This window comes from Dasypus novemcinctus, chromosome 15 (assembly GCF_030445035.2).
Source record: "Dasypus novemcinctus isolate mDasNov1 chromosome 15, mDasNov1.1.hap2, whole genome shotgun sequence".
NCBI classification, from domain to species: Eukaryota; Metazoa; Chordata; class Mammalia; order Cingulata; family Dasypodidae; genus Dasypus; species Dasypus novemcinctus.
The window spans coordinates 16,432,151-16,447,178 of NC_080687.1; the positions used below are offsets into that span (position 1 = coordinate 16,432,151).

Genomic DNA, 15,028 nt, shown 5'->3' on the forward strand with positions numbered 1-15,028 from the left:
TCTCCTTCTTTTGTTACAGTATCCAGAGTATCTAGGAGGACCCAGCCAACATCATTATACCATTTGACTCCACAAAACTCTGTTAAGGTGTTGAAAGCACTCTCACCCAGATCCTTGCTTCTTATAAGCAAGGAAGTAGGGGAATCCGGTAATGATATTTTGTGTATCTCAATTGCCAACTCACACCATGGACTGTTAGCAGCTTCTTCATTGTTGGAAAGGGAGTCATCAATACCCTTCAGTCCAATTACAGTAAAGAATCAATTGCAAAACTCCCAGAACCACCTCAGACATCCCATGTTTAAGACTCTGTTCCTTGGAAAGCAGATTTGGTCCAATGAATGGGGCATCCGCCTACCACAGGGTTCAAACCCAAGGCCTCCTGACCCGTGTGATGAGCTGGCCCACATGCAGTGCTGATGCGAGCAAGGGGTATCGTGCCACACAGGGGTATCCCCCACATAGGGGAACCCCACGCGCAAGGAGTGCACCCTGTAAGGAGAGCCGCCCAGTGCAAAAAAAGTACAGCCTGCCCAGGAATGGTGCTGCACACACAGAGAGCTGACGCAGCAAGATAAAGCAATAAAAAATGAGACACAGATTCCCAGTGCCGCTCACAAGAATATACACGGACACAGAAATACAGTGAATGGACACAGAGAGAAGACAACTGGGGGGATGGGGCGGGGAAGGGGAAGGGGAGAGAAATTAAAAAAAAAAAAGACTGTTCCTCAAGAACCACTCCAGGCACCAAGCTGCATTAGTCATGGTTCTCTAGGGAAACAGAATCAACAAGAGATATCTGTCAATAGTATGCGATTTTATCAGTCTCTCACATGACCATGGGAATGCACAAGTCCAGGTTCCACAGACAGGCTGCAGCCAGGGGCTCTGAAGAAAGTCCAATGAAGGTTCTTGACAAGTTCTGGGAGATGTTGGCTAACCAAAGACAAGCCAGAAAATTCTCGCTAAATGCTTGGAATCACTTCCCCTCCTAAGGCATTCAACTGATTTAATAAAGTGCCACTCATTGCTGATGGCAGTCTCCCTGATTGATGTAATTGAAATCAGCTATCTATGATTTACCACTTCAGTAAAGTCAATGGTGACTAAAGCCCATAAATGCACTTGTATTACAGTTAGTCCAGTGCTTGCTTGACTAAACAACTGGGCATAAGTACCTGGCCAAGTTGACATATTAGCCTAACCATCACAGTCTCCTTGGGAAAGGCTGGGAGGAAGATTAACAGTATAAAACTTCAGCAGGATAACAGGGTCATTCCCCAGGGAGACCTGGCCTTTCCCTCATTCAAGGGGCTCTGGGTCTCTATCTGTCTCAAGTCTGAAGAAAAAAGTTAGAGTTTTGTTCACTTGACCTAGAACACTTCTTCTTATACAGATCAAGTAGGAATTTAGTAAACTGCGTATCTATCTTACTTCTAGGTACATGATCTATTAGCCAATGCCATAGGTTTCTGCAATGCACACTATTTTGATTGTTGATTTGAGTCTACTGTCTATTATGGTAGGCATGCCCACCATGTCTTTGGCAACTAAGTACTGCCACTTGGCTTCTGCCAACCTGGGATCCAATCATACTCATAGTGTTTAAGGAACCCAGTTCAGTCACAGCAGTTCCCAAGGTAATACCTCACCTACAGAGAAGAGCAATCACAGAGCTCTTCAAGAAAGATGGAGTTAGTCTCACAAATTTATTCCTCACAGTCCCAGTGAAATGTGTGTCCTCTGGACGTTCCTGGGTGGGTAGGCAAGTCTTACATGATAAAGCCACCTTTTTTTTTTTTTTTTTTGAGGAGGGACTGGGGGCCAGGGAATGAACCTGGGACCTCGTATGTGGGAAGCCGGTGCTCAACCACTGAGCCACATTGTCTCCCCTGAGTTGGTTTTTATATTTGTTTTTGCTTGTTGTTTCTTTCCATTTTCCTTAGGAGACACCAGGAACCAAACCTGGGACCTCCCATGTGGGAAGCAAGTGCTCAACTGCTTAAGCCACATCTGCTCCCCATAAATCCATTCTAACATTCCAAGCTCTCTAAGGTTTTGTATCCCCCTATCTACAGAAAACAAGGGCAGCTTTGGCATTTCAACCTTGGGTAATTTTGACCATCTTTCGGTCCATATTTCAGCCAGCCACCCAAACAAACTACAACATTGAATCCAGAATCTCAGCTTAGTAGCCCGTATCAGTATATTCAGCCTGATCCAACTTTATATTCCTTCCACCATTATCCCACACCCTTAATATTTATTCCCACACATATTCCCCCTATATTCTCATAAATTGGAAAACTCATGTAGTTCTTTTGGAGTATAGCATACTTCCTCATGGGCCACACTTTGTATCTTACCCTTGGGGGGCTTGTTGTGACTTTAGTCTAGTTATAGGTCTGGAAGAAAAAGAGGGGTGGTGGGAGTGGGTAGCAAGAAGGATTAGAAATGTCCTGCAAACCAATTACCTCAGGGCATTCCATTGCAGTTTCATCTGGTGAGACAGGATTAATCTCTTCATGTGGAGGTTGGATGGCACACTTCTTGGAGCAGACTTGAGGTCAGGTGGCTGTTCCTTAGGAATGACTGGAGATGGGGAATTTGTTTCCTCAGGGCAGATTCTTAAAGGTTTATCTGGCAAAGACTGAGCAGAATTTAAGTTTTCCATGTCCTCACTACCATCATTAGCAACAGTATGTCTCCATCCCAATTTTCAGGAATCCATTCCTTTCCAGTCAATGCCCTTACTTGAACAGTAGACACCCTGCATGGTTTAGATTTTTGTTTCTGTTGTAACTCTGCTGCTCACTCAATGAGCTTCTGGGTCTGGTTTTCAGATTTCTCAAGTCTCTGTAACTGCACAAGACAAGATATTCTTTCAGGTCACACATAGAAAGTTTCACATCATTCATGCAGTGCTTAAGTTGCAAATTTGAAGCCTTCAGTTCACCCCTTTCTTTTATAACTGTATCCAGAATATTTAGGAACAATCACCCAACATCATTGTAACTTTTAAGTCCACATTGTTAAAAACACTCTCACCCAGAGCCTTGATTCTTAAAAGCATGGCAGTATATGTATCCAGTGTTGATATTCTGCATATCTCTGTCACCAACTCATACCATGAACTATCAATGGCCCTTGATTATTAGAAACAGAATCATTACTGCATTTGAATATAACCAAAATAGAGGCCCAATTGTAAAAAACCCAGAACCAATTCAGAAATCTCATTTTAAGATTTTGTTTCCCAAGAACCTCCCCACTCATGGTATCAACCTGTATTAGTCAGGGTTCTCTAGGGAAAACAAACCAACAGGGATACCTGTAAATATTATGAGATTTTACAAAATTGACTCATGTGGCCTTTAGGGTGCACAAGTCCAAAGTCTATAGGGCAAGCTGCCAGTTACTCCAATGAAGGTCATTGATTAATTCCCCAGGAGAATCTAGCTGTGTGAAGTAGAGATGGGAATTCTCTATCTGACTCTCGAAATCACTTCTTTTTTAAGGACTTCATCTGATGAGATGAGATGGCTCTCATTGCTGGAGGCAATCTCCCTAGTTGAGTGTAGATGTAGTCCTAGGTAGAATCAGCTCACGGATGATTTAAGACCATGAAATATCCTCCCAGTACAACTTGGCCACTGCCTGCTTGTCCAAACAATTGGGCACCATTACCTTGCCAAGCTGACACGTGAGTGTAACCATCACAAGTGGTGAGAATATTAGCCCGCTTTCCTTGCCCATTCAGACTATTCTCCTGCCTTCCTACTTCTGATTTACCACAAATGGAGGGCAATTCCCAGGAATGTCAGGAAAAAGGAGGAGGCACCTCAACTGTGCAAAAGGTCACTGTGCAAAAGGTCCCTTTTTCCAACCAGGAGCTAGAGCTGCCTACACTGAACATAGATCACACCATCTCATCTGTTCTCTTCCTTATTCCCTGCTTCCCTTTCCCTCCCACTCTCCTTTATCCTCCTATTTTGGTGTAAAATGTGGCATTTCCACAGTTTGTTCACTTCTTTTTTTCCATTTCCACACACCCTCTCACCATGTTCTCCTCAGTTCCTCTTTCAGATGGTTCCTGTATAGTCACTTGCCTTGAAAAAGATAGTGTTTACCCACTGACCAAAACAGTAGAAGTAATAGTTCAGAAGCAAAGAGATTTTTTACACAAGTGAAACAAGGTATGAAGAAATCCTAAACATATTCCTCCATCAGTATTTTATAGGACTCATTGTGGATCAGTTTTCACTCCTTCACCCCAACAGGTACTCTCACAGGTGACACTTCAATATGACAACATTGGTTGTTCTTTTTTATTTTACCTGACTATGCCAACCAGTATGTTTGTTTGTTGTTTTTCTCACAAGTGCAAGCCTTTAGCTCTTCTAAGGTTAAGACCTCTTAAATTTCCACCTGTACTGAGTTTAGAAGTAAAATTAACACTTTAATGTATTTTCAGGATTTTTGTGTGAACCAATTTATTTTATTTTTTTCTTTTTAAATTAGTTTATTTTTACTTGTGGCAAAATATACATAACATAAAATCATTTTAACTATATGCTCATTACCTTTATAATTACAATGAACATCTTAAATGAATAGCAACTTAGTTTCAGTAGTATACAAACTACTCCTTTATATCACTGTCTGACCCCATTTATATTGTTAATGTCTCAGATTATATCTTCACACATCTTATGCCCATTAACATAGATTTAGAACAGTATTTTACATATTTGCCTAAGTCATAAAGAAGGAAAAACGCAGTTACAAACCAAAAAGGACAATAATACAGGATTTTATATATATTTATGTAGTTACCTTTACCAATGTTCTTTATTTCTTTTTATGGATTTCAGTTACTGTCTAGTGTCCTTTTATTTCAGCCTGAAGGAGTCCATTTAGTATTTCTTGTAGCAAAGGTCTTCTGGTAATGAACTTACTTAAGCTTTTGTTTATCTGTAAATGCTTTCATTTCTCCTTTTTTTTGGTTACTCTCTTATAACTTTATTTGATAATCGCCTATTCGTTTCCTAATTTATTTAAATTACAGAAGTTGTATGTTTATGGAAAAATCATGTAAAAAGTACAGCATTCCCATACACCCCACCATTCTTGACACTTTGCATTAATGTGGTAACTTTGTTACAATTGATGTAAGAATATTAAATTATACTATTAACTATGATCCATAGTTCACATTAGGTGTATTTTCTCCATATACTATCTATTATTAACACCTTGCATTAGTACAGTACATTTGTTACAATTCATGATAGAAAATTTTTATACTTGTATATTAACTATAGTTTATCATTTACAATAGGGTTCATTGTGTTATACAGTTCTAAGTTTTATCTTATAATTTTTATTCTAGTAACATATATATGATCTAAAATTTCCCCTTTTAACCACATTCACATATATAATTCAGTGCTGTAATTATACTCAATATTATACTAAGATCCCCACTACCCATTACCAAAACTTTAAAATCAACCTTAATAGAAATTCTGAAATTAAGCATTAATTCCCTATTCTCTTACCCCCAACCCAGCCCCTTGTAACTTTTTTAAAGATTTATTTATCACTGGCTAACTTTTCATCTAGATTCTAACTCCATGAGTTTGCTTATTCAAATTATGTCATATCACTGAAATCATGCAATATTTATCCCTTTGTTTCTCATTTATTTTACTCAGAACAGTGTCTTCAATGTTTAACCATGTTGTCACATGTATTAGGACTTCATTCCTTTTTATGGCTGAGTAATATTCCATTGTATGTATATGCCACATTTTGTTTATCCATTCATCAGTTGATGGACACTTTAGGGTAGCTTCCATCTTTTGGCAATTTTAAGTAATGCCACTATGAACATCAGTGTGCAAATATTTATTCAAGCCTCTGTTTTCAATTCTTTTAGGTATAAAACTAGTAGAAGCCTTGTCAGTTCATATTGTAATTCTATATTTTGTTTTCTGAGGAACAGTCAAATACTTTTCTACAGAGGCTGCACCATTTTCCATTCCCACCAGCAATGAACGAATGTTCCTATTTCTCCACATCCTCTCCAACACTTTTAATTTTATGGTTTTTTTAAAAATAGTAGCCATTTTAGTGGGTGAAATGGTATCTCATTGTGGTTTTAATTTGCATTTCCCTAATAGTAATTTAAGTATCTTTTCATGTGCTTTTTAGACATTTGTATATCCTCTTTGGAGAAATGTCAGTCTTTTGCTCATTTTTAAATTGGATTGTCTTTATAATTATTGAGTTGTAGGATTTCTTTATATATTAATCAGCTGTTTTCATATACATTAACTGTCTGTAGGATTTGAAAGTTGTGTCAGGTATATAGCTAGCCAATGTATAGAGCTTGTTTAGTGAATCTTCATTCTCATTGTATTTTCTGAACAACTGTACATACATGGGTACTGTATGGGTCATTCTTTATTCCTTTAGCCCAGATAGTTTTGTTGAACCTGGGGTGTCAATATCCACACCTGTGGTATTCCCATCTCCTCAGTGGCCTCTCCAAGGAGAGTTGATGTTGTAGTCTTGAGGCAAAATTTTTTCTTCTCTCTGGAAACCTTCCAGTTGATTGGATGAAGCTCTCCCATTCATTAAGGATACTTTCCTTACTTAAAGTCAACTGATTGTAGATGCTAATTCCATCTACAAAATACCTCCACAGCAAATCTAGGTCAGAATTTGGTCAAACAACAGGACACCATAACCTTGCCAAGCTGACACACAGAATCAACCATCACATGAGTGATAAGTTTTTTAGTTTGTGGTCCTGTCTTGGTGAGCATTTGTATTTAAAACAAAAATATGGAAAGCACAATTCTCAAGTCAATGAATGACACTATATTATAGGTTGGATAGTGGGATCAAGATTTAGAAGATCTAAGCAGAATGGAACAATGAGCCAAATAGAACAATATTAGATACACTAAGGGATAATCAATCAAGTTGAAAAAATAATCTATAGCAGAAGGGGAGCACCCACATAACAGCAATTATAACTCATGTAAAAACATCTTAGAGGTGTTTTTCTATTTGTTTGCTTATGTTTTTATTTATGGCAATGAGTCAACAATATGATATGATTGAACAAAAAAAAAAAAAGTGAACTCACTTTTCAACCACATCGAGAAATTGCATCCAGATCGCATTCTGCACTGGTCAAAGTTGGAACACTGCAGGGGATCCAGACAAAGAGAACTTCATCTAGAGAGTTTAATGCAGACACTGGGGGGAAAAAAAGTCTTATGTGGATTGGCTGATAAGACTGCTTCACCTGGAAAAGAATACAGAGAGGGCCTATGTGAGCTCTGGGTTGTTACTTGGAAAATTTTATTTAGTTTGTACAGCACCAGAAAGTACAATTAACTCAGTTAATGGAAGTTACAATGAGATGGATAGAATATTCTACCAGGCAAATCTCCTAAAAAATGGGGTGGGCTTCCTACATTCTGTGATCATGGATCTCTACTTACTGGAGAGTCAACAAGAGGTTTAATAGCCCCAAACAGAAAACTGGGAAGCAATCACTGAACTGGAAAAGCCTAAACTAAAGCAGTGGTTCTCAAACTTTAGCATGCATCAGAATCACCTAGAGCTCTTGTTAAAATTCATATTTCTGGGCCCCATGCCCAGAGTTTCTGATTCAGCAGGTCTGATATGAAGCCTTAGACTTTGTATTTCTAACAAGTTCTCAGGTGAAAATGATGCTCCTGGTCTGGGGATAACATTCTGAGAACTACTGGTCTATACAATTTTCAACAATTCCCACTCTACTCTGAGATCCAGTTCTTAATGAATCTTTTATTGTTTCATAGATTCTCAATGATAGATATCTTTATCTAACTTACTTAACCATTCACAATTCTAAGAATCTCAATTTTTCATTTGAAACTATGTTGCTAACTCTCTAATTCTTGTTTTAGAAAAAGTTACAGACTTGCATAAGAAATCTTATTAACTGGAATAAATTTATTTTGCAAAACTTTCAAAGGATCAGTTGGAATTTTATGCATTAATACAATAGGATTAGAAATACCTCTCAGGAAAAAGATTAGAGAGGTATTACTAAAAATGACACTTTCCACAACTATGTGACTGGTTACATTTCTTGGTATTTTCCTAATGACATTATTATAACTCAAAATATATCTACATATAATAACAAAACAACATTAAAAGTGATGTTTTCTAGTGTTCAGTCAATGAGTAAGTGTTCAGTGTGTCCTTGTGTGCAACCAGCCCAAAGTGATATATAAGAATATATATGTAAGATCCTATTTCTACCCTCCAAAACCCTGAAATCTAACTTAGGAGAGGCACTAACATTCCTGAGAAAGTGAAGGGTGATTTTTTGTAACTAAGGTGTGGGTAAGAACAATGAGACTATTTTCTTTTATTCATTCATTCATTCAACATATTGCATAAGTGCCAGACCCTGTATTAAGTGAGGGAGGAGAAATGGGGATAATTACTGAATAGCATGATCCATGCCTTCCATGAACTCAATCTAGCAAGTGAGGTAAGCAAGTAAACAACTAATCACAGTGCAATGTGATAAGAGGAAACTACAGAACTATTTATTTGGCACAGCAGATAACACAGAAGGAATCATCAACTTTTTTTTTAGTTGATTGGAGAACTCTTAATGAAGGGCACTATTTGGGGTGGGTTTTGAAGAATGAGTATGAGTTTTCCAGATGAAAGAGAGAGAGAAAAGACATTCTAGGCTAGAGGAACAGCATAAGCAAAGACAGAGAAGTGGGAAATCTCACAGAGGTAAGGAAATGGAAAGAGGCTCTGCCACAGGAGTAAGGGGACAGGGCCTGGAGCTTCAGGTGGAAAGGAAAGCAGAGGGCCTCATCACAGAGGGGTTTGGGTGGAGAGGGACATGAGCTTCAAATCAGATTGCATTTAAAAAGCAGATACTTAAATGAAAACATGCAAAATGTAAGAGAGCAAAACCATTTGGAAGCCTAGAGCAGGAGTCCAGGGCAGAAGGGGAGGTCTGAGTCAGGTGGTCCCCAGATGTTGCGGAAAAGTTCCCAAGTATCATTAAGAGGTAAACCCATAGGAGTTCTACTAAGAATCCACCCCAATTGTTTCAACAATACTTATTCATCAAATATTTGTTGAGTTCCCTCTATGTGCCAAGTGCTAGGTACTAGATGCTCATTACTAGAGATACAGTGTTAAGCAAAACCAGACAAAAATATCTGCTCTCATGGACTGTAGAGCCTAATAGGAGTGTGATGGTTAATTTCATGTGTCACTTGGCCAGGTTACAGTGTACAGTTGTTTAGTCAAGCAAGCACTGCCCTGATTGTTTTAGTGAGGTTATTTCATAGATGGAGTTTGCATCTATATTCATTTGATTGCATCTACAATCAACAAAGAGGATTGCCTTCAGCAATGAGGGGAGTTTCTCCTTCCAATCAGTTGGAGGCTTTAAAGCAAGAAGGAGGATTTTAGAGATCAGAGAGACTTTCTGCCTCTTCTTTATCCAACCAGCTTCTCCTGGGGAATACTGCTTCACCTTCATTGGAGTTTCCAGCTTGTGGCCTGCCCTACAGAATTTAGACTTACCAATCCCCATGGTTGTATCAGCCAATTCCTATAATAATAGTCTGTGTGTGTGTGTGTGTGTGTGTGTGTGTGTGTGTCTATCTCTCCCTCTCCTGTAGGTTCTGTTTCTCTGGAGAACCCTTACTGATACAAGGGGATATGTCAAAATTTAAATAATCACACAAATGAAAGTAGAATTGCAACTATGGGTACAAAAGATAGTACAAAGAAGGGATTATGATGCCTATAAAGGGAAAGTTGACTTTTACCTTTCCAGAGAAATCATAGTGTCCCTCCAGGAAACATTTAAACTGAGAGGAGGAGAAAGATTGTCTAGTAAAAAGACAATCAAGGTGGGGGGAAGAACATGGGCAGGTTCCTTGTGGTGAGAGAGTTTATGGCCAACATGAGACTTGAAGAAGCCCTGATGCTCCAGGTCTGAATCGGACACTCCTCCATTCACTCCCACAGCACTGCAATTCTTTCCCGGCACTACCTCCCCAACTAACCTATGAGATCTGTAGGATGAGGTCTCTAGTTCATTTGTCATCTGGGACTCTTTCAAACGCAGAAATGAAACAAGCCATGATTATCTTAAACAAAGTCCATCAAGCAACTGAATTCTCATCATGTCATCACATTTACCACCTGAGCTTCCTCCAAATTCTATCCGTTCTCCACACACCTGTTCAGGTCTCACCTCCTCCCCACAGCATGCCCTGACTATGGTAGCCTACACACAAGAAAGCAGAGAACATTCAATTTGACTGTTTGGGCTGAGAAAGGGGCTACTTCGTGTTGGCATGCCATGCACCTTTTTCTTTGATAAGACAGAGTGGATGGATTAGAGTGCTGTCACATCTGTTTTCAAAGCCCACATAAATAGATGTCAATTCATTTATTTATTACCTCGTAGAATTTAGGGTTATAGAATTATAACAAATTATAGAAAAGACTAAAATGCATTGCACATGGTAAACTTAGAAGACATAGACTGTATTCACTAGATTTTAAAAACCTTTCTCATTCCAACATTATCTCTGCACACTCTCCAGAGAAGTATATAGCATGGTTGTCCTTGAAACTTAGGGGCTCTCTCTTGTAAATGAAAAATGAATCTCCAGGCCAAGGATATAAAAACCTCAGGTAGGCTTTTCCAAATTGGTGTGGGAGTTTAAGGGTTTGGAGGCATTCCAATCTAAGCACAGAGAAACATTTATCATGCACTGCCCAAGTTCATCTTCACTGCTGTGTTAATATGAAATGTTCAGCAGTTATTTTGACTGAGTTAGATTTATTGCTACATTTAACGTAAAAGAAAACAATCAAACAGAAGAGGGTCCTTTCTTTCCTCTCATCAAAACACTAGTATCCTGGACACAGGGCAGCTAATGATAGAGAAATCAGAGGTACATTCCATTAGCTAGAAGCAAAGCCTGTCCTCATTACATGGAGAATTACAGAAAGATACTTCTTTTCATATGCCGACAAAAGAAATATGTGAAACATTCAAAAGTGAAGGAAGGTGGCTTGCTAAAAGTCTCTGTAATTACTCATCTTCAGCCATGTAGGTCTTTTGCTTTCCTACATCTGCCCCAAATGCTGCAGTTAGTCAGAAGCTTCTTAGAGATGACTCTTGGTGAAAGCATCATCTGGGTTTCATTTTGCTGACCACTCATCAAGTATTCACAGGGCAATAAAAGACTGGTTCACATAGCCAAACAAAAAAGGAAAAAGAAACTTTCGAAGGCACAAGAAAATTGTTGTGCATTTTGTGTATTTGATTCCAAATACAACCAAAGATAAAATTAGATGCTACCAAAAAAAAAAAAAAAGCCAGCTTGCCCAAATTTTACCAACTTTAGGGTAATCATAACTGCAACTTAACTGAAGGTAGTTGGCCCAGTGAATGTGTCATGTAAAAAATCTATACTATTCAGTACTTCATGTTCCTAATGACATTTTCCTCTTGGATAGGCTTCTGACCATAACAATCCAGAAATCCATCAGTCTTTCCTTACACGATGTTACAAACAATACCCAATTTTCTGGCAAGATGTCAAAGGGCCCAGCCAAACATCCACTTTCTCCGAGTACAATTGATAGTGGATGACAATGCCCAGCTCTTCTCTCAATGCTGACAACTATGCAACAACAAATAAAAAACACTCAAATGATTTACGATTTTAATTCCACATTGTTAGGTTCTGTGTTTCTTTAAGAAAGGTGTAAGTATATGTGTAAGAGTCTTGAAGCCCTGTGGTTACCATGGTAATTATCTGTGTTTAGAGAGTGGTGGGGAGTAAAGGTCCTTGTAAGTGGTTGAAGAAGAGTGCATGCGACCCGTGGCTTTTCACAAGCCTAAATCATGTTAAGTCCCCAGTTTCAAAGAAATGTGAGGGGAGAAAAAAAGGAATTTTAGCTTTTTTTCTAAAAGAGCTAAAAGTGCCCAAGTATGTTTTGTTACTGTGAGGAACTACTTTCCTTATAGTAGTTAGAGCACATCTAGAGACTGAAGTCAGAATCCAGATGGTGCTCCTAAGGAAATAGGCTTTTCTGATTAGAGAGCCTTCCTCGCTGATGTAGGCAGGGACTTGCTCACACCCTTGCTTTCCACAATCTATCTGGTTTTCAGCACCCGTACCAGCCTTTGGTAAATTCCAGGTGAGGGCTCAGCAAGTAAATGTCAAGTCCTGCTACCTGGGGCTCCCCCGGCAGCGCATCCAAACAGGATTCAGCACAGGCTTGGTACAATGCCCCCTCATAACGGCAGTGGGTGTTGACGGGCTGGCACAGTTGTCTTCAGTCTTGAGTTTCCCAAGGCCAGAGGACCTTTGGGAGAACCTCATTTGGACAGCATCATTACCAATATGGCAAAAGAACTGAACTTCCACCTAACCTAAAGTTGTTTGGACTTATAACCAATTAGTTTTAAAATAAAAATAGTAACTTTCCCCCAACCCAAGGCTTTGTTTACCAATCCCCACAGCAAAAGTTTTGGATGCTGAGTGATATTTGCAAAAATCATCCTTCCAGGCTTTTTGAACCAAGTTGCCAGTTAGACAACAATCAGAACCAGAGAACATTTTCTGAAGAAACACAGAAACATCAGGAGTTATGCTTGGCTCAGAGAAAAGACAGCCAGCGAGCTGCAGCCTTTCCACGCTTGTTTTCATGAGGCTTAAGCAAATGTCTCAGAAAGCCATTTCTAAATATTTCTAAGCTTGTGATAATGAAGATCTCAGATTGATTTTGAAAATATAGTCACTTGAAGAAAAGAGGGATCAAGGAATAATAGATGTCTTTCTTAGGAAAATAAGTGTTGGCTCCTAGTCTGGGAGTTAGGAGAAATTTGTACAGTATTAATGAAAATAAGCCACAAGTGGAAAGAAAATTGGGTGCGCTGTCTTTGGGAGGGGGCAGTTCAAAGGCATTGAGCTGTGAGTAGGCAAGTCTGAAATCTTAGCCTTGGGACACATAGGAAACTAGGGAGAAAGATGCAAAATAATCAGGAAGCATTGATACTGGTAAATCGGGAGTGGAAAATTCCCTTTTTGTGATTTTGCTTGGGCCTAATAATATTTTTAAACATGTAAGTACAAATTAGTTTGGGCAGGAATATAATTCATTAAGTTATCATTAATAGCTCGATAATAAGCCCCCTTACTTTCTTCCTCACTTTTTAATAGACTTCATTTTTTGGAGCAGTTTTAGGTTTACAGAAAACTTATGCAGGAAGTGCAGTTTCCAGTCCTCTCCCCCACCCGACTCCCCACCCACACGAGAGTTGCCCCCTCTTATTCACATGCTGCATTACTGTGGCACATTTGTTACAATGGATGAACCAATATTTATACATTATTAGTAACTAAAGTCCATAGTTTACATTAAGGTTCACCCCACCCCCTTACTTTTTGACTGCCAGCCATACATTTTGCAACAGATTTTGCACAAATGAATCATCCTCCTGTGCTTCTAGAAATGTATTGTATGTAGTTATTGATTCCACCATGCACACATTCCAAGCAGGTACGTTACAGGACAAGGTTCAGGAGCCTGGAATGCAGGTTCTGAACAGCTTGACACAGGGGCCAGGACCCCACCCTTGCTCATGGACCGACTGCAAGAAAGCTGTGGACTGGATCGAATCGAAAGTCAGGAGAGTGAGCTGTGAACAGCACTCACCAGATCATCTAGAGCAAACAGCAGATCATAGTGGCCTGGAATCAGTTCCACAGTGAAAAAGTCAGATCCTCCCTCACGAGCACCTTGAAGCAGGAAAGCATCTTGGGAGGAACATGGTGGCAGATGCAATGAGGAGCCTGGAGCTTTCTGAGGTTAAGAGCACCTAAGATGCTACTTCATCTGCTTTAGAGAAGTCAAAGCGTTGAGGCGCCAGTCGTACACAGAAAACATATTTTTACAGATGGCAATGGGATGGCTTCTTTTCACTGGTGTCTGAATAATGCCTCACATGAGGGAGTACTTAACTACTGAAAGTATTTTACACATTCTGGCTCAATTCCAGGATAAGAATGCGACCTCTAATTGTCAGGAAGATCCATCTTTGTGAAACATGCTATCAGGTATTAATCAAACATCGCCCACATGTCCTCACGCCACCAAGACACAATCTTCCGCTGGGGCAGCTATTGTAAATGTTTAATTTAGGGGCTGAAAAAGCCCACACTACATTTAGTGGTAGTTTTATTTCATTAACTTCAAAAAGTACAGTCAACTGTGTAAATCATCATGACTTTCTCTGTTTTGTGGTTGTCTTACACCACTGTAGAATTCAACTAGACAGTTCTTTTTAAATATGAAGGTTCTTTGTAAACATAATCTTTTTGGAATCAAAGCATATTTAAGTCTCAGCTTGTACTAAAGAGGAAAGCCTTTTTAAAAAGAGTGAGAGAAGTTTGAGTTTGTTTTTTTCTCATTGGGGTGAAAGAATAAGATAGTCCATAATGGGTGGTTGGTTGAAACAGGACATTATTTATTCAACCTAAAATGTTTTATCACTTTCTGTACCTGGAACCATTAGCTGAAATTGACTGCCGGTGTCTTTTTGTAGATGAAGTTAGGAGGAAAAGTTCTACATCCTAGTATTTCCAAAACCAATAGCTTTCAATTAACCTTTGCTCTCAATGCTGCTTCATAAAAGTTCACATTTTTGTGATGATTTATAACAAGACTTGACACTAGCTGAGCACTTACCATGTGCCAGGTACTTTGCTGAGCTCTTTATACATGTGGTTTTATTTAAATCTGAGACCATCCCTATGAAATCAGCACCATGTCTCCATATTTTACCAAGGCAGAAACCGAAGATCGGAGTATTGATTAACTTCCTGAAAGTCACACAGATAGAGCCTGGATTCAAAACCCAAATTGGTCTGCACAGCAAAACCTTCCT

The 15,028-nt window shown here is 39.1% G+C and overlaps 1 long non-coding RNA gene across 1 annotated transcript; it reads right to left on the reverse strand.

Moving 5' to 3' along the window:
* Nucleotides 1–756: 756 nt before the first annotated feature.
* LOC111766332 (uncharacterized) lies at nucleotides 757–14,003 on the reverse strand. The gene is made up of 3 exons (XR_009180786.1): nucleotides 13,798–14,003; nucleotides 7,163–7,324; nucleotides 757–2,865 (listed from the first exon to the last, which is right to left on the reverse strand). It is a non-coding gene; the product is annotated as an uncharacterized lncRNA (long non-coding RNA).
* Nucleotides 14,004–15,028: the final 1,025 nt, after the last annotated feature.